The 24,303-nt window shown below is 43.6% G+C and overlaps 1 protein-coding gene across 11 annotated transcripts in view; it reads right to left on the bottom strand.

Moving 5' to 3' along the window:
- The window catches only part of lhfpl2b (LHFPL tetraspan subfamily member 2b), a 328,744-nt gene that overhangs the window by 100,400 nt on the left and 204,041 nt on the right, over nucleotides 1–24,303 (bottom strand). Inside the window, exon 1 of one of the 11 annotated variants that reach the window (XM_068029473.1) lies at nucleotides 10,426–10,452. The exons of the other annotated variants lie outside the window; for them this stretch is intronic. The gene's annotated coding sequence lies outside the window, so the exon portion shown is untranslated. Of the gene's footprint in view, nucleotides 1–10,425; nucleotides 10,453–24,303 lie in introns of those variants that run through there. 11 annotated transcript variants of the gene reach the window in all.

Raw genomic sequence — 24,303 nt, 5'->3', positions numbered from 1 at the left:
GCCATTTTTCCAGGATTTCTGATGATCTTTGCTCAAGTTACGGTGAGGAATTAGGAGGAACCCATGGAACTTCTCAGCCCTGCAGTTCATGTTTCAGTTTTTCCTCTTTTACATTCTTTAAGCTACCCAATAATACAATTTTTTTAATGGCAGAGAAGGCAGCAATCGTTCCCCGAGAGTGATGGCTATACTGCATTATAGCCATAGCCAATCCACACAAGCAGGCTTCCAGCTAGACTCAGAGCATAAGTAGACAGTGAGGCCTTGATTTTCAATCCAGTATCAGGAACCCGATGCCCAGACAATTTCCAGGTCCCTACCCCGCACCTCCACTGCATTACTCATGCGGCTCTATTTTTAAATGCTAATGGCCTGATTTGGCAGGAGGCGAGCTCAGCATCCAATTAGAGGCATCTCGCACCTTCAGGTAGTAGGAGCTTCCTATCAAGCGTTAGAGGCAAAGGCAAGTGGCAACCATGATAAGGCCCGCCGCTGCCTTGTTGAGGAGAGCAGGCAGTTCCTCAGAGGAACAGCACAATATGTAAAATGGAACAGAGGTGAAACAGCCAAAACAAAGGTACTGCACACGTCCCTGCACAGGATACTGGGGCTCCCAATAATTTTAAGAATTTAAAGAAATACTTTGCCTTTGCCCCCCAGTGAACCTGACAGCTGTGCACTAACGCGCACCAGACACACGGGTTGGCTGGAATCCCTAACTAAATTTGTAGTGCCGACCTCCCCGGCCCGTTAACAAGCTCCTAAAGGAGCTTAAGGGTCCTTAATTGGCGGTGAGCAGCTTCCCCATTCCCCTCTCCTCCGCCCTGACGTTGAAAATCACGGACTGTCTCGGGTTCCGGAGATGACCTCCAGGACTGTGTTCTTCAAATCGTGTCTGCTCCATCTCCCGACTGCATGGCCCTTTCAAAATCCAGCCCTATGACTCAGATAAGGAGCAAGATCCTCTTCCTGATTTTTACCTCCCCAACCCAAGGATGCAGAACCCAATTAAGGTGGCTGAGATTAAAGAATCATTGAATCTTACAGCACACCTTTGGCCCATCGTATGTGTTGGCTGTTTGAAAGCTTACCCCTTCTTTATCCATGACTCTGTAAACATTCCTTTTTCAAATATATATCCAATTCCTGTTGAAAGTTACTACAGAATTTGCTTCCACCACCCTTTCAGGGAGTGCATTCCAGATGACAGCAAAGATATATTTTTAAACGAAAGAACAAATGTAAAATTTAGGCTGGGTATACTACTACAAGATGGATATAACAAAAAATCTCATTATAAAAGAGAATTCAACAATACTATTAATGTATTTGTGATGGAGACTTTATGCACGCAATACATATATAGAAATGGGATTAGTTCCTTGCTAATTAACATTGTTAATCATAGTTTCTGGAATCTTCCCAACTTGTTGCATTACTCTATATCAGAGTCATTTGATAATACTCTTGCAGTAAATTGTGTCTTTAAAGAAAAAGCTTGAAAACCATAAATTGTTTTAACGACTGTATGTTTTCTACAAGAACATGACAGGGGAAAATTCTCTTCTTGTGAGCTTAGCGATGTAGCATGACAGGCTATGGGTATGAGCCACTGTAAAACACAATTCTTGGCACTCAGAAGCTCCTGGAAACATATTTGAGTGGTCAGCACTTGAAAAATACAGAATATTTTATTAAACACTGCAAGAGGAAATCGGTTTTAAGAAACTTTCCATAATACCCTTCAGCACAAACAACATTAACTCATTGATCACTGTAGGCGTTGGGCAATATGCAGACGCCAGGTAGTTTTTCTTTATCAAAGAGTTTTTATTTTTAAAAAGACCATGTGACAGAAAGGAAGATTGACTGGACAACTTGGAAACTCAAGTGGTAGAGGACTATGTGACCTGAACAAATGTTTGCAGGTTTGAGTGCTAGGAGTAAGTTGCATTTTGACATTAGGTGAATGTTAGAATGTCTACCAGGAATGACTTCTGCCCACTATCCTCCTCTGTAGGCTTAGATGTCTTGCTGGGCTACAGTTACTCTTCTTTGGCCTCCTTATCTCGAGAGACAATGGGTAAGCGCCTGGAGGTGGTCAGTGGTGTGTGGAGCAGCGTCTGGAGTGGCTATAAAGGCCAATTCTAGAGTGACAGGCTCTTCCACAGGTGCTGCAGAAAAGTTTGTTTGTCGGGGCTGTTACACAGTTGGCTCTCCCCTTGCGCCTCTGTCTATTTTCCTGCCAACTACTAAGTCTCTTCGACTCGCCACACTTTAGCCCCGCCTTTATGGCTGCCCGCCAGCACTGGCGAACGCTGGCAACTGACTCCCACGACTTGTGATCAATGTCACAGGACTTCATGTCGTGTTTGCAGACGTCTTTAAAGCGGAGACATGGACGGCCGGTGGGTCTGATACCAGTGGGAAGCTCGCTGTATAATGTGTCTTTGGGGATCCTGCCATCTTCCATGCGGCTCACATGGCCAAGCCATCTCAAGCGCCGCTGACTCAGTAGTGTGTATAAGCTGGGGATGTTGGCCACCTCGAGGACTCAATTACAGTTACTCAATTAGTTATTATGTACCTGCTAGCCTTGACAGTGAGTGCTGCTAGGCTACTTGACTGTGAAAGACATCACAGCCCAAAGTCCACACACAAATACAGCCAGCTGGCTTTTGAAATGGAAATCAGGAACAGGAACACTGGCTACTATTCCCCTCCCTGATCCAGAGGCAATGAAGCTATATGCAGGTCTGCTACTACAGTCCTGGCTGAAATCAACTAACTCACAGTAGTCTTTGGATTGAGTCGGGGGTCTTTACAGTTTCTTTGTCTCAGAGGCTGTGAATTGGAAGCTCCGGGAGTCTGACCTCACTAGTGGAATTATGACGGAGCCGAACACCTGTCAGCCCTTGGAACATGACACAGACACTGTCCTAAATTGATGGGGTGGAGGCATTTAAATATGTGGGCTGGACAATCTGAGCCTGTAAAGGCACATGTGAGGAACCTGTCCCAACAGGAGTGTTGCTCCAACAGCAGATTGGAAGCCAAGGAAGGGCTAAAGAAAAGGAGGACAGCATTTTTAAAAATTCCCCCAAGAGAGCTCAATGTCACTATTGGGAAGGGATTTTGTGCACAGGGCAGAATGCTGGTTAAACTGCTTCAACTGTGGAAGCCTCACCAAAACTCATCCCATCAATTATTGACTCGTTCCCTAGATATGTTGAGGTCTTGTAGACAAGCAATCATTTTTCGTTTCCAATTTTCTCTTCTCTTCAATTGTAAGCATCGATTTGTTTGCAGCAGTCTAATTTCAAAGATGTCAGACACACTCCGGTAGCTTGCCTAAGTGGCCAATCTTTAAATGTCTGCCTTGATAGTGAGTGTTAGTTAGTAAGTAAGCTGTTTGTCCATAGCATAGGGAACAGAGGCATCAAAGATTCTATCCTCACCCGATATCAACACAAGCACACTTTCAGCAAAGGACTTGATCTTATTTTTTTTCCCTATTCCAGGGGCATTAACAAACAACAACTTGCATTTATACAGCATCTTTAACATAGTAAAATGTCCCATATCACAGGAGCATTTAACACCAAGACATACAGGAAATATTAGAATAGGTGGCCATAGATTGGTTAAAGATATAGGTTTTAAGGAGTGTCTTAAAGGAGGAGAGAGAGGTTTAGTGAGGGAATTCCAGAGTTAGGGCCTAGGCAGCTGAAGGAATGACCGTCAATGGTGGAACAATAAAAATCGGGGATGTGCAAGAGGCCAGAATTGGAGGGTTGTATGGTTGAAGGAAGTTACAGAGATAGGGAGGGGAGAACCCATGGAGAGATTTGAAAACAAATATGAGAATTTTAAAACTGAGGTGTTGCAGGACTGATCTGCCAATGCAGATCAGCTAGCATAGGGCGGATGGGTGAATGGGAATTGGTACAAGTTAGTACACAGGCAGCAGCAGTACACAGGATAAGCTAAAGTTTACAGAGGATGCAAGGTGGGAGACCAGCCAGGAGAGCATCGGAATAGTCGAGACTAGAGGTAACAAAGATATGGACAGAGATGTCACCAGCAAATGAGCTGAAGCAGGGTGGAGATGGATAATGTTACGGAGGTAGAAGTAGGCGGTCTTAGTGAAAGAGATGATATGGGGTTGGTAGTTTAGCTCAGGGTCAAACAGTACTCCAAGGTCCAGTCTCAGACAGAGGCCACAGAGAATGATGGAGTCAGTAGCTAGGTTACAGAGTCTGTGACAGGTACTGAAGACAATGGTTTTGGCCATCCCAAATTTAATTGAAGGAAATTTATGCTAATCTGACACTGGATGTTTGACAAGCAGTGTGACAAATCAAGGGGGAGTTGAGAAAGGTGGTGGTGAGGTAGAGCCGGGCATCCTGAGCATACATGTGGAACCTGACACTGTGTTTTCAGATGATTTTGCTGAGGGGCAGCATATAGATGGGCAATAGAAGAGGGCCAAGGATAGATCCTTTGTGGTCTCCAGGCATAAGTTTAAGGCCAAATAAAGCAACTCTTAACTTCAGCATAGTTGAGATCTGCCAACTGAGCACAAACCAGGATCAACCTTTCGGCATTCGTCATCTGTATGGCTCAGCTACTGTTAGGATAAGCTCCCCGAACTGGGAAAAACCCTAAATACTGCCCAAAATGTGCTATACAACTAAGCTAGCAGACTTGCTGTATTGAGGCTTACACCTTTCATACACCATGTGTACTGATTCAATCCATATGTAATCCAGTTTAACTCTCAGAAAAACAGGAATTATGACAACAATTGTAGCTAGCAGTACTAACTCGGGCCGATAGAGCAGTGCTACTTGTGATACACCTACATGCAAATAAAACAAATATATATAGAATCTTTGAATGTTGCTCCCACTGTATTGTTCAAGGTCCGCTGGCAGAGCACTGAGATTGTAGGATTATCTGAATGACTGCTGGCGTGTTGAAGGCAGCAAGACATACTGAAAGGGAGGAGGTCGGTGTCTGAGCCCCATGTATGCAGCTGCAGGTAAGTGGGAAGGCTGCAGTGTAAAGTCATGGCCACCCAGGAAATCTCCCTAGTCATCCCTTACGAAGAATGATGAGTAACTAGTGTACTTCCCAGGAAAAAAGACTCATTATAGTGAACAGATCTCATCTACATTGCAAATGAACCTTGATGAATCTTGCACTCAGTTAAACGGAGGGGCTCTTAGGCACTTCCCGCCCACAATTCCCTCTGCTTAGTACATCAGCTGCAAAGAAGGTTTCACACCTCTGTACCAGACAATATAAAACCCCAATTAGGGTTGACAACTCTGATTGGACAGATTCCTGGAGGTTTCATGACAATGACCTCCACCTCCAACCACCTCACTTAGTTAAATAGCCTTTTTTCTCATCTCCAATATTTCACCTTACCTCTCAAAAAAACAACCCTTAACGCCTGCATCTTGCAAAATACCACTCCAGCTTTAACCTCTTTTTCCTCTCCAAAGTCCTGAAATGTGTTGTCATTTCCCAAACCCGAACCCACCTTTCACAGAACTCCATGTTTCAATCCCTCCAATCAGGTTTCCATCCCTGTCACAGTACTGAAACAGCTCTTATCAAAGTCATAAATGACATCCTTTGCGACTGTGACAAAGGTCCTTGTCCTTTTTGACCTGTCCACAGTCTTTGACAGCTGATCGCACCATCCTCTTCTTACACCTCTTCACCATCATCCAGACTGGTGGGACAGCACTCACCTAGTCCCATTCTATCTATCCAGTCATAGCCAGAGAATCACTTGCAATGGCTTCTTTTCCTGATTCTGCAACGTTACTTCTGGTGTTCCCCAAGGATCTATCCTTGGAGCCTCTCCTATTTCTCATCTACAGGCTGCACCTCGGTGATATCATCCAAAAACACATCAGTTTCCAGAGATACACTGATGACACCCAGTTCAATCTCAACACCACCTCTCTTGATCCCTCCACTGTCTGTAAATTATCAAGACTGCTTGTCCAACATCCAGTACTGAATAAGCAGAAATTTCCTGCAATATTGGTAGGACTGAAGGCATTGTATGCGCACCCGCCACAAACTCCATTCCCTAGTCACCAACTCTCCCTGCAAATGGCTGAGGCTGAACCAGACTGTCCTCAACCTTGGTGTCATCCTTAATCCTGAGATGAGCTTTCAACCACATATCAGCACCATCACTAAGACTGCCTAATTCCACCCAGTTAGCATTGCCTAACTCTGTCCCTGCCTCAACTCATCTGCTGCCAAAACGCCAGCTCTTTGTTAACTTTAAATTTGACTGTTCCAAAGCACTCGTGGCTCGTCTCCCATGTTCTACCTTCTGTAAACTTGAGCTCATCCAAAACTATGCTGCCATGTCCTAAATTACACCAAGTTCCATTCACTCATAGAAACATAGAAAATAGGAGCAGGAGTAGGCCATTCAGCCCTTCGAACCTGTTCTACCATTCATTATGATCATGGCTGATCATCCAACTCAATAAACTGTTCACACTTTCTCCCCATATCCTTTGGTCCCTTTCGCCCCTGACTCCTTTTTGAAAACATACAATGTTTTGGCCTCAACTGCTTTCTGTGGTTGTGAATTCCACAGGCTCACCACTCTCTGGGTGAAGTAATTTCTCCTCATCTCAGTCCTGAAAGGTTTGCCCCGTATCCTTAGACTATGACCCCTGGTTCTGAACTCCCCCACCATCGGGAACATCCTTCCTGCATCTACCCTGTCAAGTCCTGTTAGAATTTTATAGGTTTCTAGGAGATCCCCCCTCACTCTTCTGAACTCCAGCGAATATAATCCTAACCGACTCAATCTCTCCTCATACGTCAGTCCCACCATCCCAGGAATCAGTCTGGTAAACCTTCGCTGCACTCCCTCTATAGCAAGAACATCCTTCCTCAGATAAGGAGACCAAAACTGCACACAATATTCCAGGTGTGGCCTCACCAAGGCTCCGTATAATTGCAGCAAGACATCCCTGCTCCTGTACTCGAACCCTCTCGCTATGAAGGCCAACATACCATTTACCTTTTGTACCGCCTGTTACACCTGCATGCTTACCTTCAGTAACTGGTGTACGAGAACACCCAGGTCTCGTTGCATATTCCCCTCTCTCAGTTTATAGCCGTTCAGATAATAATCTGCCTTCCTGTTTTTACTACCAAAGTGGATAACCTCACATTTATCCACATTATACTGCATCTGCCATGCATTTGCCCACTCACTTAACTTGTCCAAATCACTCTGAAGCCTCTCTGCATCCTCCTCACAACTCACCCTTCCACCCAGTTTTGTGTCATCTGCAAATTTGGAGATATTACATTTAGTTCCCTCATCTAAATCATTAATATATATTGTGAATAGCTGGGGTCCTAGCACCGATCCCTGTGGTACCCCACTAGTCACTGCCTGCCATTCGGAAAAAGACCCGTTTATTCCTACTCTTTGTTTCCTGTCTGCCAACCAATTTTCTATCCATCGCAATACACTACCCCCAATCCCATGCGCTTTAATTTTACACGCTAATCTCTTATGTGGGACTTTGTCGAAAGCCTTCTGAAAGTCCAAATAAACCACATCCACTGGCTCCCCCTCATCAACTCTTTCACCCCTGTGCTCAATACATTAAGCTCCCTGTTAAGCATTGCCTCAATTTTAAAATGATCATTCTTGTTTGCAAAACCCTCCATGACCTCACCCACTTTATCTCTGTAATCTCTTCCAGCCGCACAAACCTTTGAAGTATCTGCAGTCCTCCACTTCTGACCTCTTAAGCATCCCCGATTTCAATCGCTCCACCATTGGCATCCATGCCTTCAGCTTCTGAGGTCCTAAGTTCTGGTACTCACCCACCCCTTAACCTCTCCTCTTCTCTTCCTCCTTTAAAATCCTCCTTAAAACCTACCTCTTTGACCATCCTTTGGGTCATTTGCCCTAATTTCTTTTTATGTGGCTTAGTGTCAAATTTTGTTTGATAACGCTCCTGAGAAGTGCCTTACATTAAAAGCACCATGTAATTACAAGTTGTTGCTTATATCTAATATATTAAAATTATCAAAGAAGATGAATAAAACACACAATTATTTTGATGCCACTAATATTTTTCTCCTGGATTACTTGCCACACTGATCTGGGGATTAATCTTTAATTCCTGGAGACTGCAGAACAACCTGCAGGGGTGACAACCTTAGTCTCAACACCTCAAAGCCCTACAATCTTTCAGGCACCATGAGCTCCAGCAAGTCATGAGACATCTTTGAGTATTATTACAATGCATGTCAGTTCTAAGAATTATGAGATCAAATCAGGCACCTAACATTTTACATTATTCAGACACTGTTTTTCAATTCATCTTCAGAAAAGTCCAACCCACTGGATGAAAATGACATTTCCTTTTTTAAGAAAAACTTTTTAGGCACAGTCAGACAGCCTCATTGTGGACTGGAAGGACAGCATTCATACAGGTGCTCACTTCACTGCTAAATTCTCAATAGATTTCTTGATTTTCTTTTTGTCAAATATTTCCCTAATTTACTCTCCCCCCTCACTTCCCCCACTCAAATCTTGCCATCTGGTCCAATCCAAAGACATCACCCTGGTCACCACCATGACACAGATTCCATTTCAGAACAATGCCTGGGGCTTTATAATTTGCCTTAGTACCCTAGCAGGGTTCCTGCCCTTAATCGCTATTAAATAGCCTCTGCTAGAAAGATCATGAATCTGAACTGAAGACAGAATTGGGTTCAGTTATGAAGATTTCTCCTCTCTCACATAATCATGTAACTCATTGTTTAGACTCACACATTAAGTATGATCACTTGACCAAGCAGGTGAATGGCTGATAACGCACATGAAACAATGCTCGAGCCTGACTACATTTCTGGAAAGCAAGGGAGAAGAAGAAGAAAAAGTGGAAAGCAAGACCAAGGAATGAAGTTCAGTAGGGGGAGAAATTAGTTCTGACCCTTTCATGTCTGGTTTGTCTCGATTCTTACATCTGAGATTGGCCAAACTTGCTCTGTCAAAGCAAAACTCACTATTTTCATATCAGACACTTGGCTCTCGTGTCTAAGCCACATAAATATAGATTAGCACCAAATCAACAGTTGGAGCAAAAAGTTTGTTTTGAATTTGGGACTCATGCTTGTCGCTCCATCATTAAAGACCAAAACGTTAGCTTTCACAGAATTACATAGACCATGCAGCACAGAAACAGGCCATGCGACCCAACTAGTCTATGCCAATATTTATGCTCAACATGAGCCTTCTTCCACCCTAATTCATCTAATCCCAACAGCATAACCTTTCTCCTTAGATTCCCCTTAAATGCATCTGTGCTAATCACCTCAACTATTTCACGTAGTACCAAGTTACACATTCTAACCACTCTCTGGGTAAAAAAGTTTCTCCTGAATTCTTTATTCACCTATCTATATTGAAATGCATTTGCCATATACATGCCCACTCTGCAAGTTTAGTATTTTGTTGCATTTTTCCTCAGTATTAACTTTTCTTCCAAATTTGGTCTCACCCACAAATTTTGAAATTGCATTTCCAATTCCCAAGTCCATGTCGTTTATGTAAATGCTGAAAACAGTGGTCCCAGCACCAATCCTTGTGGAAGAGCACTTCTCATCTTCCACCAGTCTGTGTAAAACACATTTAACCGCTGCTCTGTTTTCTGTTTTCTAGCCAGCTTGCTATCCATTCTGCTCCTTGTCCCCTGACTCTACATGTGACTCTAGTCACGAGTCTACCATGCAGTACTTTATTGAAGGCCTTTTGAAAATCCAAATATATTACATCTACTACATTATCCTTATCTACACTTTCTACTACAAACAATACAGAAAGAAAGGCAGATGTGTGAGATTGCGGCTTTCTCATTAGTATTGGCACTTACACAAGAACCATATCCACTTGCTCCAGGTGAGTTTACAGTCATTAAAGTAAGCTGCGCTGAACCAGTTTGGGATCTTTCTCTACCCGAGTACCCCTACAAAACACCTGGAATATGGTCAAATATTTTCAGATCTTCTTAACAGTAATTAAATTCATTAGTTTAGCCGTTTGTCCATTTGTTTTAAAACTGTGAGAAATAGTTTAAATTTAACATAATTTGAATTTAAATGCTTAAAATGGAATACAAATAACCATACTTCAGGAACTCAACACTATACAGGGTATTACAGCGCATGTACTGCTGGGCAGTGAACTGCCATCAGAATCCACAGATCCAGTCAACACCTCAATTGATGTGATGCTCAACTTATTTAAAAAAATAAACATACACAAAATTTAGATCTTTGTTCTGATGAAAGGTCATCGACCTAAAACGTTAACTGTTTCTCCGCAGGGTTACCCCAATTGCAGTAACTTACTTTTCCTCCATACAAAATGATGTCCGGCAAAGAAGATTTTGCACGATTAAGCACTTTGGTAGTTTCCGCCCAAACTTCTGCTGATATTCACTAGTTATCCTTAACTACAGAACAAGAGACTTCCGTATGACTTGCTGCTCAGTTGTTTACATCAGACATAAAAAATGTGGCTGTAAGATTTGCGCGTCAACTACATTCCCAATTAAAGAAACACTTAAGTCATTGTAATATAAATCAAGCTGTTTCACCTAACTTTACGCAACACTATTCAGATCTCACGAGTCCACATTTCTAGCACTGGGAGTTGAGCAAGAACAGATAATGAATTTTATTTTAATTAATTTTTTTTATCTTATGCAATGTAATTATATATATATTTTTCTATGGAACCCTGATCTCAGGCTAGCTCAGGAGGAAGGCACTTACAGAAAGGTAGGAGAGAGACAGAACCAAAAGAATGAAATGGGGGTGAATGTGTGGTTTAGTGTTGTGATAATCAGTAGTCAGATAACAGTGACAGATATCTGTACTTTAAAACAATTCAACAAACATTAAGCACTCAGACTGCAAAATATTTACAATCTACATTACATTTCAAAGATACTCAAATCCTTTGTACACGTAGATGTAATTTAACATCCGTCTGCATGTTTACTAGAAGGACACAGAACATTTGTCACACTAACTAGAAATTCCTAGAATGCAAATTAATTTTGGTAGTCATTAGATTTCTCTGGAACAATAGAAAAAAGTAACGGACGTACTCTCCCGCTCGCATACACAAAACAGGGTGGAGTTTCCGCTTTGGGTATAATCGGGAAATTGTATCCAAATACGCTTGAAATTGGGTGACATTTCAAGTTTCTGTTAAAATTGATTTGTATAATCACAAATGTTAAATTTTTCACGAACCATCACAATTGGGTAGTGTAATAGAATTCTATTCTTTCTTTCCATTAAAAAGTGTTTCGTCATGTATTTAAGAGTGGTACAGCTGAAAATGGGTTTACTGCCAAAAAATAAGCATTTTTAATAAGGGATGCCAGACCTCCACCTGAATTAAAATCACTGAAAGTGACTTTAAAAAACTATATCGAGCCATTTAATAGTATCATTGGTGTACACTCGCCAGTTTCTTAATAAATTAAATATTTTTGGATGTGAACATGGTAAAGGTGGATGCAAGTGGTTTAGGACCTAACTCACCTACGTTTAAAATACCACAATCTTTTGCAATGGTTTTGCCAATTCCACTTGGATTGAACTGATATTACTAGTGTAAACATGAAGAACACAAGAATTAGGATAACAAATTACTATTCTACCCCCAAGGTGTTAACAAGGATTATTTAGGAAGTCAATACAGAAGCAGTCTGAATATGGGAAGTACAGTGAGACATGCAATTCAATGTAACATGAAACCTTTATTTGTGAAAATGTTCTCAAAGCTTTAGTTTTCTTTTCTCATGATTGATTTTTTAAAAAGAATACTACAAAGCTCCCTCAATGGGTTAGTGGCAAATGTCTGCACCCGAGCTGTACAATCTCAATTCAATCTCTGGTCTTTGTTGATTTCACTGACCTTACTTAACTTTCTCCAGTGATTGAAAGCAGTGAGTAATTGAGCTATACAAACCACAGGGTGCCAGGTTCAAATCGCTTGACTGTGCTCGGTTTGCTGTCCTCAACTGGGGAAGTGTGGGGGGGAGGTGGGCAGAGGGGTGGATATAATTGGCCTTGGTGACACTGATTTAGGGAATAGTAAAAAAGTCACTAAGAGTTCCTGATTACTTTCAGCAGTTCCTATTGCAAAGGGTTTGTGTGTGGATATTGGACGCGAAGAGGATTAGGCATCCTGCCAGGACACCATCAATTCCAGTCTTAGCTGGTTACAAGAGGGAAGTGATGGTTGCCATAGATATTTTTCCTCCCTGCCTAATATAACCCTTGTTTTTTTTTACAGCCCATTCCTCATACCTAGGAGTAACTATTTAAAACCACTGAAAATTATTTTTAAAAACTATACCGAGCTGTTTAATAGTTTCATTGGTGTACACTGGTCAGTTTCTTAGTAAATTAAATATTTTTGGATGTGAACAAACTTTTACAATATGCCTACTAGTGCCCGGGCACGCAAGAAATTGAAGAGCCTCCTGAAACTGCACAAAACAGTGAAATGTCGCAATTTCAACCTGGAGCCATGGGCAGTTTTGTGGTGCGGCAAGGAAACCTAGCCATTCCCCTGGGATTTCTGCAGATCTCCTGTCAAAGGAGAACCCTCACTGAACCTGAAAGCCTTTATTTCTTAATGTTCCCTTTCTTCTTCAGGCCCTCTACCAAATGAAGGAACATTCTTAGGTGGCTTGGCTATCCCAGATCTAATTAGGAAATGAGAGGCCCCTATTGAAATAAAACACTGATGCTATAGTTTTATTCTTTCTGTTTACTTTCTGCAAAGTTCAAAGGCTGCTTCAACTGAGGATCTTATTGTGTGCAGTATTCGCAGGCACACACCAATTTTCATCCCTATGTAATACATAAATTTATTCCACACCTATGAAGGGATGGGGCCATTCTGGAACTGGTACTGGGGAATGAGCCCGGCCAGGTGGTCGAAGTTTCAGTGGGGGAGCATTTCGGGAGTAGTGACCATAATTCCATAGGTTTTAAGGTACTTGTGGATAAGGATAAGAGTAGTCCTCGGGTGAAGGTGCTAAATTGGGGGAAGGCTAATTATAACAATATTAGGCAGGAACTGAAGAATTTAGATTGGGGGCGGCTGTTTGAGGGTAAATCAACATCTGACATGTGGGATTAGAATCCAGGACCAGCATGTTCCTGTGAGGAAGAAAGACAAGTTTGGCAAGTTTCGGGAAGCTTGGATAACACGGGATATTGTGAGCCTAGTCAAAAAGAAAAAGGAAGCATTTGTAAGGGCTGGAAGGCTAGGAACAGATGAAGCACTTGAGGAATATAAAGACAGTAGGAAGGAACTTAAGCAAGGAGTTAGGAGGGCTAAAAGGGGTCATGAAAAGTCATTGGCAAACAGGATTAAGGAGAATCCCAAGGCTTTTTATACATATATAAAGAGCAAGAGGGTAACCAGGGAAAGGGTTGGCCCACTCAAGGACAGAGATGGGAATCTATGTGTGGAGCCAGCGGAAATGGGCGAGGTGCTAAATGAGTACTTTGCATCAGTATTCACCAAAGAGAAGGACTTGGTGGATGATGAGCCTAGGGAAGGGAGTGCAGATAGTCTCAGTCATCTCATTATCAAAAAGGAGGAGGTGTTGGGTGTCTTGCAAAGCATTAAGGTAGATAAGTCCCCAGCGCCTGATGGGATCTACCCTAGAATACTGAGGGAGGCAAGGGAAGAAATTGCTGGGGCCTTGACAGAAATCTTTGCATCCTCATTGGCTACAGGTAAGGTCCCAGAGGACTGGAGAATAGCCAATGTTGTTCCTTTGTTTAAGAAGGATAGCAAGGATAATCCAGGAAATTATAGGCCGGTGAGCCTTACATCAGTGGTAGGGAAATTATTAGAGAGGATTCTTTGGGACAGGATTTACTCCCATTTGGAAACAAATGGACTTATTAGTGAGAGGCAGTATGGTTTTGTGAAGGGGAGGTCGTGTCTCACTAATTTGATTGAGTTTTTTGAGGAAGTGACAAAGATGATTGATGAAGGAAGGGCAGTGGATGTTATCTATATGGACTTCAGTAAAGCCTTTGACAAGGTAGACTGATACAAAAGGTGAAGTCACACGGGATCAGAGGGGAGCTGGCAAGATGGATACAGAACTGGCTCGGTCATAGAAAACAGAGGGTAGCAGTGGAAGGGTGCTTTTCTGAATGGAGGGATGTGACTAGTGGTGTTCCACAGGGATCAGTGCTGGGACCTTTGCTCTTTGTAGTATATATAAGTGATTTGGAGGAAAATGTAGCTGGTCTGATTAGTAAGTTTGCGGATGACACAAAGGTTGGTGGAGTTGCAAATAGTGATGAGGATTGTCAGAGGATACAGCAGGATATAGATCGGTTGGAGACTTGGGCGGAGAAATGGCAGATGGAGTTTAATTCGGACAAATGTGAGGTAATGCATTTTGGAAGGATAATGCAGGTGGGAAGTATACAGTAAATGGCAGAACCCTTAGGAGTATTGACAGGCAGAGAGATCTGGGCGTACAGGTCCACAGGTCACTGAAAGTGGCAACGCCGGTTTATAAGGTAGTCAAGAAGGCATTCGGCATGCTTGCCTTCATCGGTCAGGGCATAGAGTATAAAAATAGGCAGGTCATGCTGCAGCTGTACAGAACTTTAGTTAGGCCACATTTAGAATATTGCATGCAATTCTGGTCGCCACACTACCAAAAGGACGTGGAGGCTTTGGAGAGGGTACAGAAGAGGTTTACAGGATGTTGCCTGGTCTGGAGGGCATTAGCTATGAGGAGAGGTTGGATAAACTCGGATTGTTTTCACTGGAACGACGGAGGTAGAGGGGTGACATGATAGAGGTTTACAAAGTTATAAGCGGCATGGACAGAGTGGATAGTCAGAAGCTTTTTCCCAAGGTGGAAGAGTCAGTTACTAGGGGACATAGGTTTAAGGTGATAGGGGCAAAGTTTAGAGGGGATTTGCGAGGCAAGTTCTTTACACAGAGGGTGGTGAGTGCCTGGAACGTGTTGCCGGGGGCGGTGGTGGAAGCAGGTACCATAGAGACGTTTAAGAGGCATCTTGACAAATACATGAATAGGATGGGAATAGAGGGATATGGACCCCGGAAATGCAGAAGGTTTTAGTTTAGGCAGGCATCAAGATCGGCGCAGGCTTGGAGGGCCAAATGGCCTGGTCCTGTGCTGTACTGTTCTTTGTTCTTTGTTCTAAACCTTCCAGTATTAAGCAAAAAGGGGGTATAAAATGAGCTTTTTTAATGTCCCAAACCTAAATATGACCCAGCGACAAAAATGCTTGGGTCTCTATAGCTGTCTTCCAGACTCCATTCCTCTAAGTCTTGTTCAAAGGAGCACCTGAACCCATGTATTTCCTGTTGTGAATGAAACAATGAGCTTCACACTAGTGAAGAATGGATACAGGCACTTCCGGACAACCGCTGAGCAGAGAGTGGAAGTAGGTCTGTCACTGAGTTCCCTTTACCCGTACAGGTAAAGATACTTTTCAGTATGTTCCATCAAGGATTTCCTTTTTTAAATCTTTGAAATACTCAGGTCTGTCAGCATCTGAAAGAGACAAGACTGTGAGTATTTGTGGCAGGTCTAACTGTTTTTAGGAGGTCGGGGAATGGTGGCGGAGGTGGGGGGGGGGGGGGGGGGCTTCCCCCTGAAACATTAATCTCCCTTATCTCTTTCAGATCATGACTGATCTATTCCTTATTTCCACCATTTTATGTTCTAATTTCAGGTTTTCAGCATTGGCAGGTTTCTCTTTTACTTTTTTTTAATCCAGTTTTACTTGGACCTTTTGAATAAGCATTTATGATCCTGTTCATGATTTTCCTATTCCCAGCTCTATCCTTCAATCTCCTGGCTCTATCTTTGCATTCTTTTCTCATGATCTGTAGGGCCGAGGTCAGCTTACCAACACAGAGGCTATTGTGATATCACAACAGCTGCTGTTGTCCTCAACACTACTAAACTATTATTCTGTTCAGAGTTTATACTCCACTGTAACTGTTTTACAAAGGACAGACACCTACCAAATATAAGATTAACACTTTCATTCATTACATTGAAATTAATATGCAAGTAATTGAAACTGAAATGATTTAAAAGTATTGCCGATCTATACATGTAGTGGCAGACAGGCGCAGCTAGGCAATAAGTCCTTTCAGCCTGTGAATATGTTTTGTACACAGTTTTCATTCAGTGGATCTCAAAGGAGAATCAAAGCTGGGAAGCACTGCATGGTCTAGTGATCGACTATGTTTTGTGTGTGAAGCATTTGGTTTCTGGAATGCTACAGTTTAAATAACTTTGTTCACATGCTTACGTTCCTCCAAATGTAGATGAATAACAAATCCTTTGAACCAAAACATTAGGAGTATGAGCTTGAAATCCTGAATACATTAGAGATTTTTTTTTTCATCTACTATGATGCTGATATTCAATCTAAGCAAACAAAATGCTCCACATTACATCTGTGGAAAGGTATCTTCTTAGCTTTATTGTCTGTGATCCCCTGGCATTTTAAATAAAACAGTGGGCAACAAATGACACAGTACGTTGGAGCTTTGCCATACTGTCATGGAGTAACAGGTTATGGATTGTGACCAGAATTCACTACTCAGTGAGTTACTAGTCTTAATGAGGTGACAGTAATCACCCTTGACATCAAGGCAGCATTTGACCGTGTGTGGCATCAAGGAGCGCTGTAAAATTGAAGTCCGGGTGGAGTGGGGGGCAGGGGGACTCTGCACTGGTTGGAGTCATACCTAGCACAAAGGACGATGGTTGTGGTTGTTGGAGGTCAATCATCTCAGTCCCAGGACATCACTGTAGGAGTTCCTCAGGGCAGAGTCCTAGACTCAACCACCTTCAGCTGCTTCATCAATAACCTTCCTTCCAAAATAAGGTCGGAAGTAGGAATGTTTGCTGATGATTGCACAGTGTTGAGTGCCATTCGCAACTCCTCAGACACTAAAGCAGTCTGTGCTTGCATGCAGCAAGACCTGGACAACATTCAGGCTTGGGCTAATAAGTGGCAAGTAACATTTGTGCCACACAATTGGCAGGCAATGACCATTTCCAACAAAAGAGAATCTAACCATCTCCCCTTTACATTCATTGGCATTACCATCACTGAATTCCACAGCATCAACATCCTGGGGGCTACCATCGACCAGAGATTTAACTGGCCCAGCCATATAAAAACTGTGGCTACCAGAGCAGCTCAGAAGCTTGGAATTCTGCAGCAATTAATTCACTTCCTGACTCCTAAAGCCTGTCCACCATCTACAAGGCACAAGTCAGGTGTGTTATGGAATACTCTCCATTTGCCTGAATGGGTGCAGCTCCAACAACACTCAAAGCTCAACATCATCCAAGACTTGATCGACGCCTCATCCACCAACTTAAACAATCACTCCCTCCACCACTGGTGCACAGTGGCAGCAGTGTGTACCATATACAAGATGCACTGCAGCAACTCACCAAGGCTCCTTCAAAAGCACCTTCCAAACCCACGACCTCTAACACCTCGGTCCAAGGGCAGCAGACACATGGGAACACCACCTGCTGCAAATTCCCCTCCAAGTCACACATCATCCTGACTTGGATCTATATCGCAGTTGGGGGGAAATGGCGGCGTAGTGGTCATGTCACTGAGTTAATCATCCAGCATTCCAGGCTAATGCTGTGAGGACATGGGTTCAAACTCCCACCATGGCAGCTGGTGGAATTTACATTCAATTAATCGATAAATTCAATTACTTAATAAAAATCTTGAAAAACTAGTCTCAATAATAGTGCCACGAAATTATCGATTGTCATAAAAACCCATCTGGTTCACTAATGTCCTTTAGGAAAGGAAATCTGCTGTCCTTACCTGGTCTAGCCTACATGTGACTCCAGACCCACAGCAATGTGGTTGACTCTTAACTGAAAGCCACTCACTTGTCAAGGGCAATTAGGGATGGGCAACAAATGCTCATCTTGCCAGTAATGTCCATATCTCATGAAAGAATTAAAAAAAAGTTCCTTCACTGTCACTGGGTTAAAATCCTGGAACTCCCTTCCTAACAGCACTGTCAGTGTACCAACAAACATGGACTGCAGCAGTTTAAGAAGGCAGCTCACCAACACCTTCTCAAGGGCAATTAGGGATGGACAGTAAATGCCGGCCTTGCCAGTGACGCCCACATTGCAAGAACAAATAACAAAACAAAACAATTCTGGTGCCGAGTGCCACATCAAGCATAGGGTAAATTCAGAGGGCCTTTCAACTTGTGTCAATCCCATACAGATGGTGCTAATGGAGAAGCAGGTGGTAGCAGCAGAAAGTCATATCTGATGTGCACAATTGTGTACAAACATTATCTTAACAGTCGTGGGGAGCAACTTGCAATGTTGCTCATTTCTTGCCATTTTGCATGGTTAAGAAGCGATGTAGATGCACGGTACAAAGAACAAAGAACAGTACAGCACAGGAACAGGCCATTCGGCCCTCCAAACCTGCGCCGATCTTGATGCCTACCTAAACAAAAACCTTCTGCACTTCCGTGGTCCGTATCCCTCTATTCCCATCCTATTCATGTATTTGTCAAGATGCCTCTTAAACGTCTCTATGGTACCTGCTTCCACCACCTCCCCCGGCAACAAGTTCCAGGTACTCACCACCCTCTGTGTAAAGAACTTGCCTCGCACATCCCCTCTAAACTTTGCCCCTATCACCTTAAACCTATGTCCCCTAGTAACTGACTCTTCCACCCTGGGAAAAAGCTTCTGACTATCCACTCTGTCCATGCCGCTTATAACTTTGTAAACCTCTATCATGTCGCCCCTCCACCTCCGTCGTTCCAGTGAAAACAATCCGAGTTTATCCAACCTCTCCTCATAGCTAATGCCCTCCAGACCAGGCAACATCCTGGTAAACCTCTTCTGTACCCTCTCCAAAGCCTCCACGTCCTTTTGGTAGTGTGGCGACCAGAATTGCACGCAATATTCTAAGTGTGGCCTAACTAAAGTTCTGTACAGCTGCAGCATGACTTGCCTATTTTTATACTCTATGCCCCGACCGATGAAGGCAAGCATGCCGAATGCCTTCTTGACTACCTTATCCACCGGCGTTGCCACTTTCAGTGACCTGTGGACCTATACGCCCAGATCTCTCTGCCTGTCAATACTCCTAAGAGTTCTGCCATTTACTGTATACATCCCACCTGCATTATCCTTCCAAAATGCATTACCTCACATTTGTCCGGATTAAACTCCATCTGCCATTTCTCCACCCAAGTCTCCAACCGATCTATATCCTGCTGTATCCTCTGACAATCCTCATCACTGTCCGCAACTCCACCAACCTTTGTGTCGTCCGCAAACTTACTAATCAGACCAGCTACATTTTCCTCCAAATCATTTATATATACTACAAAGAGCAAAGGTCCCAGCACTGATCCCTGCGGAACACCACTAGTCACATCCCTCCATTCAGAAAAGCACCCTTCCACTGCTACCCTCTGTCTTCTATGACCGAGTCAGTTCTGTATCCATCTTGCCAGCTCCCCTCTGATCCCATGTGACTTCACATTTTGTATCAGTCTGCCATGAGGGACCTTGTCAAAGGCTTTACTGAAGTCCATATATATAACATCCACTGCCCTTCCTTCATCAATCATCTTTGTCACTTCCTCAAAAAACTCAATCAAATTAGTGAGACACGACCTCCCCTTCACAAAACCATGCTGCCTCTCACTAATAAGTCCATTTGTTTCCAAATGGGAGTAAATCCTGTCCCAAAGAATCCTCTCTAATAATTTCCCTACCACTGACATAAAGCTCACCGGCCTATAATTTCCTGGATTATCCTTGCTACCCTTCTTAAACAAAGGAACAACATTGGCTATTCTCCAGTCCTCTGGGACCTCACCTGTAGCCAATGAGGATGCAAAGATTTCTGTCAAGGCCCCAGCAATTTCTTCCCTTGCCTCCCTCAGTATTCTGGGGTAGATCCCATCAGGCTCTGGGGACCTATCTACCTTAATGCTTTGCAAGACACCCAACACCTCCTCCTTTTTGATAATGAGATGACTGAGACTATCTATACTCCCTTCCCTAGGCTCATCATCCACCAAGTCCTTCTCCTTGGTGAATACTGATGCCAAGTACTCATTTAGTACCTCGCCCATTTCCTCTGGCTCCACACATAGATTCCCTTCTCTGTCCTTGAGTGGGTCAACCCTTTCCCTGGTTACCCTCTTGCTCTTTGCTCTCTATGTATAAAAAGCCTTGGGATTTTCCGTAATCCTGTTTGCCAATGACTTCTCATAACCCCTTTTAGCCCTCCTGACTCCTTGCTTAAGTTCCTTCCTACTGTCTTTATAAAGGTTGATATAACGGTTGATGTCGGTCTGGGAAGGGAAGACAGGAGATAGATAGGAAAGAGAAAAATTTATACAGGGCCTCAGGACATTCCAAAGCACTTTCCAGCCCAAAGTGCTCAAGTCTCCAAAGTGGGACATGAACCCACAACCCTCTGACTCAGAAGCAAGAGCACTACCACTAAGCCAATAAACTAAATTGGTGGAGGGCAATGAGCAGGTCTCCCAAGTTCATCTCTCAGCACAGGAGTGGTATAGATAAGAGCAGAGAAAAGTCAGTAAAATCGGCTGCCAGAAGCATGACAATTCAGCACCTGGGGCACTGAGGTGCTGCAGAGGGACTCACAGCACTGAGGTCTCAACAGTCCGACAGGACCAAATCCTCTAAACTGTGAGATAAGTCACCCACCCATCCTCTCGGCTGAGATCTCTCACAGGTTCTACTGGGAATTATGTGTTTGAACAACAGGGTTTATGTGCAGACCACATCAGCTGCCATTACTTTCTACACAAAGCATTTCAGTTTCACCAGTTTCCTTTCCTGATTTAACATGAAAGCCAGATGACAGTGTGGGCAGGACAGCAAGTGCACCGATTACACCCTCCTGAAGCAGCTGAGCAATTTCCTGATCATCACATTAATAGACTAAACAGTTTGCTGGAAACAGTTGAATTGTTCAACAGCTAGCACAAGATAAAAAGACATTTCTTTTTATATGTCTGCTTGGCCTTTCATGAATCTTGTTATTCCAGTACCTTTATTCATGTTCAGGCAACTGGATTATTGGTCCCTGCACCTGATAGTCTGTCAGTGAGGCTGGTGGAGAAGCAGATGGTCGTGGCAGGAAGGCATATCTGATGTGATATGTAGAATTAGGTCGATTCGCAGAGGTTTCAATTTTCCTTTATTTTTGAAGATCTTTTGGTCTCCTGCGTCAACAAAGAACAGGTTGACATCTGTTTTTTTCAGATACATGACCACCGACTGTCTGCTGCAGGAGAGGCTAGGCCTATGAAGAATGGGATCAGGAGTAATGGGGATGGGCATATCCTTCAGGAAAGAGAAACTGCCATTCAAAAACACAGGAACACAAAGAAATCGTAGCAGGAGTAGACCATATGGCCCATCGAGCCTGCTCCACCATTCAATACGACCGTGGCTGATCTTAGGCTTCAACTCCACTTTCCCGCCCACTCACCATATCCCTTGATTCCCTGAAAGACCAAATATCTGTCTATCCCAGCCTTAAATGTATTCAATGATGCAGCATCCACAACCCTCTGGGGTAGAGTTCCAAAGATTTACAACCCTTTGAGTGAAGCAATTTCTCTTCAGCTCAGTCTTAAATTATTGACTCCTTATCCTGAGACTGTGTCCCCTTGTTTTAGATTCCCTGATCAGCGGAAACAATCGTTTAGTGTCTACCCTATCCAGCCCCTTCAGAATCTTGTATGTTTCAATGTGATCACCTCTCATTCTTCTAAACTCCAGAGAGTATAAGCCCAATTTACTCAGCGTCTCATCATTGGTGAACCTCCTCATCCCCGGGACCAATTTAGTGAATGTTCGCTATACCGCCTCTAATGCAAGTATATCCTTTCTTAAATGTGGAGACCAAAATGGCACACAGTACTCCAGAAGTGGTCTCATCAAAACCCTGAACAATTGAAGCAAGCCTTCTTTATTCCGACCCGGTGTGACCAACTGTGGCTCTAGTCCATAGTTGGTTAGCTTTTAATGCCCTCTGAACTGGCGATAGCAAGTCCCTCAGCTATTCAGTTGCTAGCAGATGGGCCTCCACCACTTTCTCAGGGCAGATAGGATGGGCAATAAATGCAGCCTTGCCAGCATTACCTGAACAGGCAGATGACAATTCAGTTTGGCAACCCACTCAGAGAATGACAGCAAAACTCACTCAGCAGTGTTCCCACAACCAGGGGTCTGGCTAGAAATGTAAAGATTGTGCAACCTTCTCTTTACCTCCCAAACACCAACTTTGTACACATTACTGTTCATCTATCTCATTTCTTAACCACTAGACAAAATGTCAAGGCATAAGCAACTTTGCAAAATAGTTGCCCCATTACTGCCAAGATAATACTGAAGTAGTATTCAAACACAATCGTGCAGATCACATATCCCTTCCTGCCACTACCATCTGCTTCTCCACCAGCCTCACTGACAGACTATCAGGTGCAGGGACCAATAATCCAGTTGCCTGAACATGAATAAAGGTACTGGAATAACAAGATTCATGAAAGGCCAAGCAGACATATAAAAAGAAATGTCTTTTTATCTTGTGCTAGCTGTTGAACAATTCAACTGTTTCCAGCAAACTGTTTAGTCTATTAATGTGATGATCAGGAAATTGCTCAGCTGCTTCAGGAGGGTGTAATCGGTGCACTTGCTGTCCTGCCCACACTGTCATCTGGCTTTCATGTTAAATCAGGAAAGGAAACTGGTGAAACTGAAACGCTTTGTGTGGAAAGTAATGGCAGCTGATGTGGTCTGCAGATAAACCCTGTTGTTCAAACACATAGTTCCCAGTAGAACCTGTGAGAGATCTCATTACACCAAGCAGAATCAGATCGGTTTACACAGCAACACACAATCCCATCAAGTACACAGTAACATTAACCCAGGATGTACATATGCATAATGCATTCACCATGTGCATACACACAAAGGCCGGGATTTTGTCTTGGAGACAGGGGTCTCAATCATCGGCAATAGCACTGGCGAGAGTCCCATGTGACCTCCTCTGGGGAAGGACGTACAAATCAACTGCCAACTAGACACTTAAGTGGACAGCGGCAGGCCTTCCCTAGGATCACGGACCCTGGCAACGCAAGTCCCACCTTCTGAGAGCTGTCAGCCAATCAGAGGCCAGTAGCTCTTTAACTGAGCAGCGTCACCGTGGAGGTGGTGGCCGCTGCCGGTACTGAACTCACCCGAGGTCCTGGAACGAGGCCACAGGTAAGCCACAGTGGGAGGAGTTTTGGGGGGTGTAGATTGTGGGGAGGAGGGGAGGGGGAGAGGCAACAAGGACAGGGTGTGTGCCTCTCAGTAGCTCTCCCCCTTCCCAATGTTGGGTCCCTCGTTCAAGCACAAAGTGCCTTTTAAAGAGGGATCCACCCCACTACCGCCCCTGCCCTGGAGCCAGCAAGCAACCTGAATGGGTTTGCTTGCCATGCTACCCATGCAGCGACAGGCCCGTCTGCCACTGGGCTAATTCCAGCAGTGGTGGTTGAGGCCCTTAATTGGGCATTTATTTCCCACTTAGGCCGTTCACAGGCCTTCCTGCCCTGGATTTAATTTGGCTGGAGGCGGGAAGGTGGCAGACTGGGAACCCCGCCACCATCCAGTCTGATTATATGTTCTCCCCGCCTCCAAATCAGATACTGCGAAGAGCATAACACTCCCCCCATAGTGAACCTTCATATATACACACATGTACTGATCAGTTATGCACCAGCAAGCATCGGTCCATCCTATACACACATTCGCTGATCCATTAGCTATGCACATGCAATGACCCATCATATGCTCACTGTGCAAAAACCATTATGTGGACAGCACACATTAACCCATTCTACACATAGCAATGCACACTAACAGATCAGGAAAATAGACAGATTGTGTCTCAGTATACATGCACAAACTGACACACACACAGTCAGCATAAAAATGCCCTTATTACATTCCAGAGTCAAATGCAGACTTAGAAGTTTTTCATTTCACTTTCTTTGGACAGAAAAGAATGTAAAAATTCACAAATTATTTCCCGAATCCTGGTCAAAGCATTTCCACTCATTGCATTTTAGTC

Source organism: Heterodontus francisci, chromosome 4, assembly GCF_036365525.1.
Source record: "Heterodontus francisci isolate sHetFra1 chromosome 4, sHetFra1.hap1, whole genome shotgun sequence".
NCBI classification, from domain to species: Eukaryota; Metazoa; Chordata; class Chondrichthyes; order Heterodontiformes; family Heterodontidae; genus Heterodontus; species Heterodontus francisci.
Note: the sequence above shows the minus strand (reverse complement) of the source record. Positions and strands in the feature narration are given on the sequence as shown.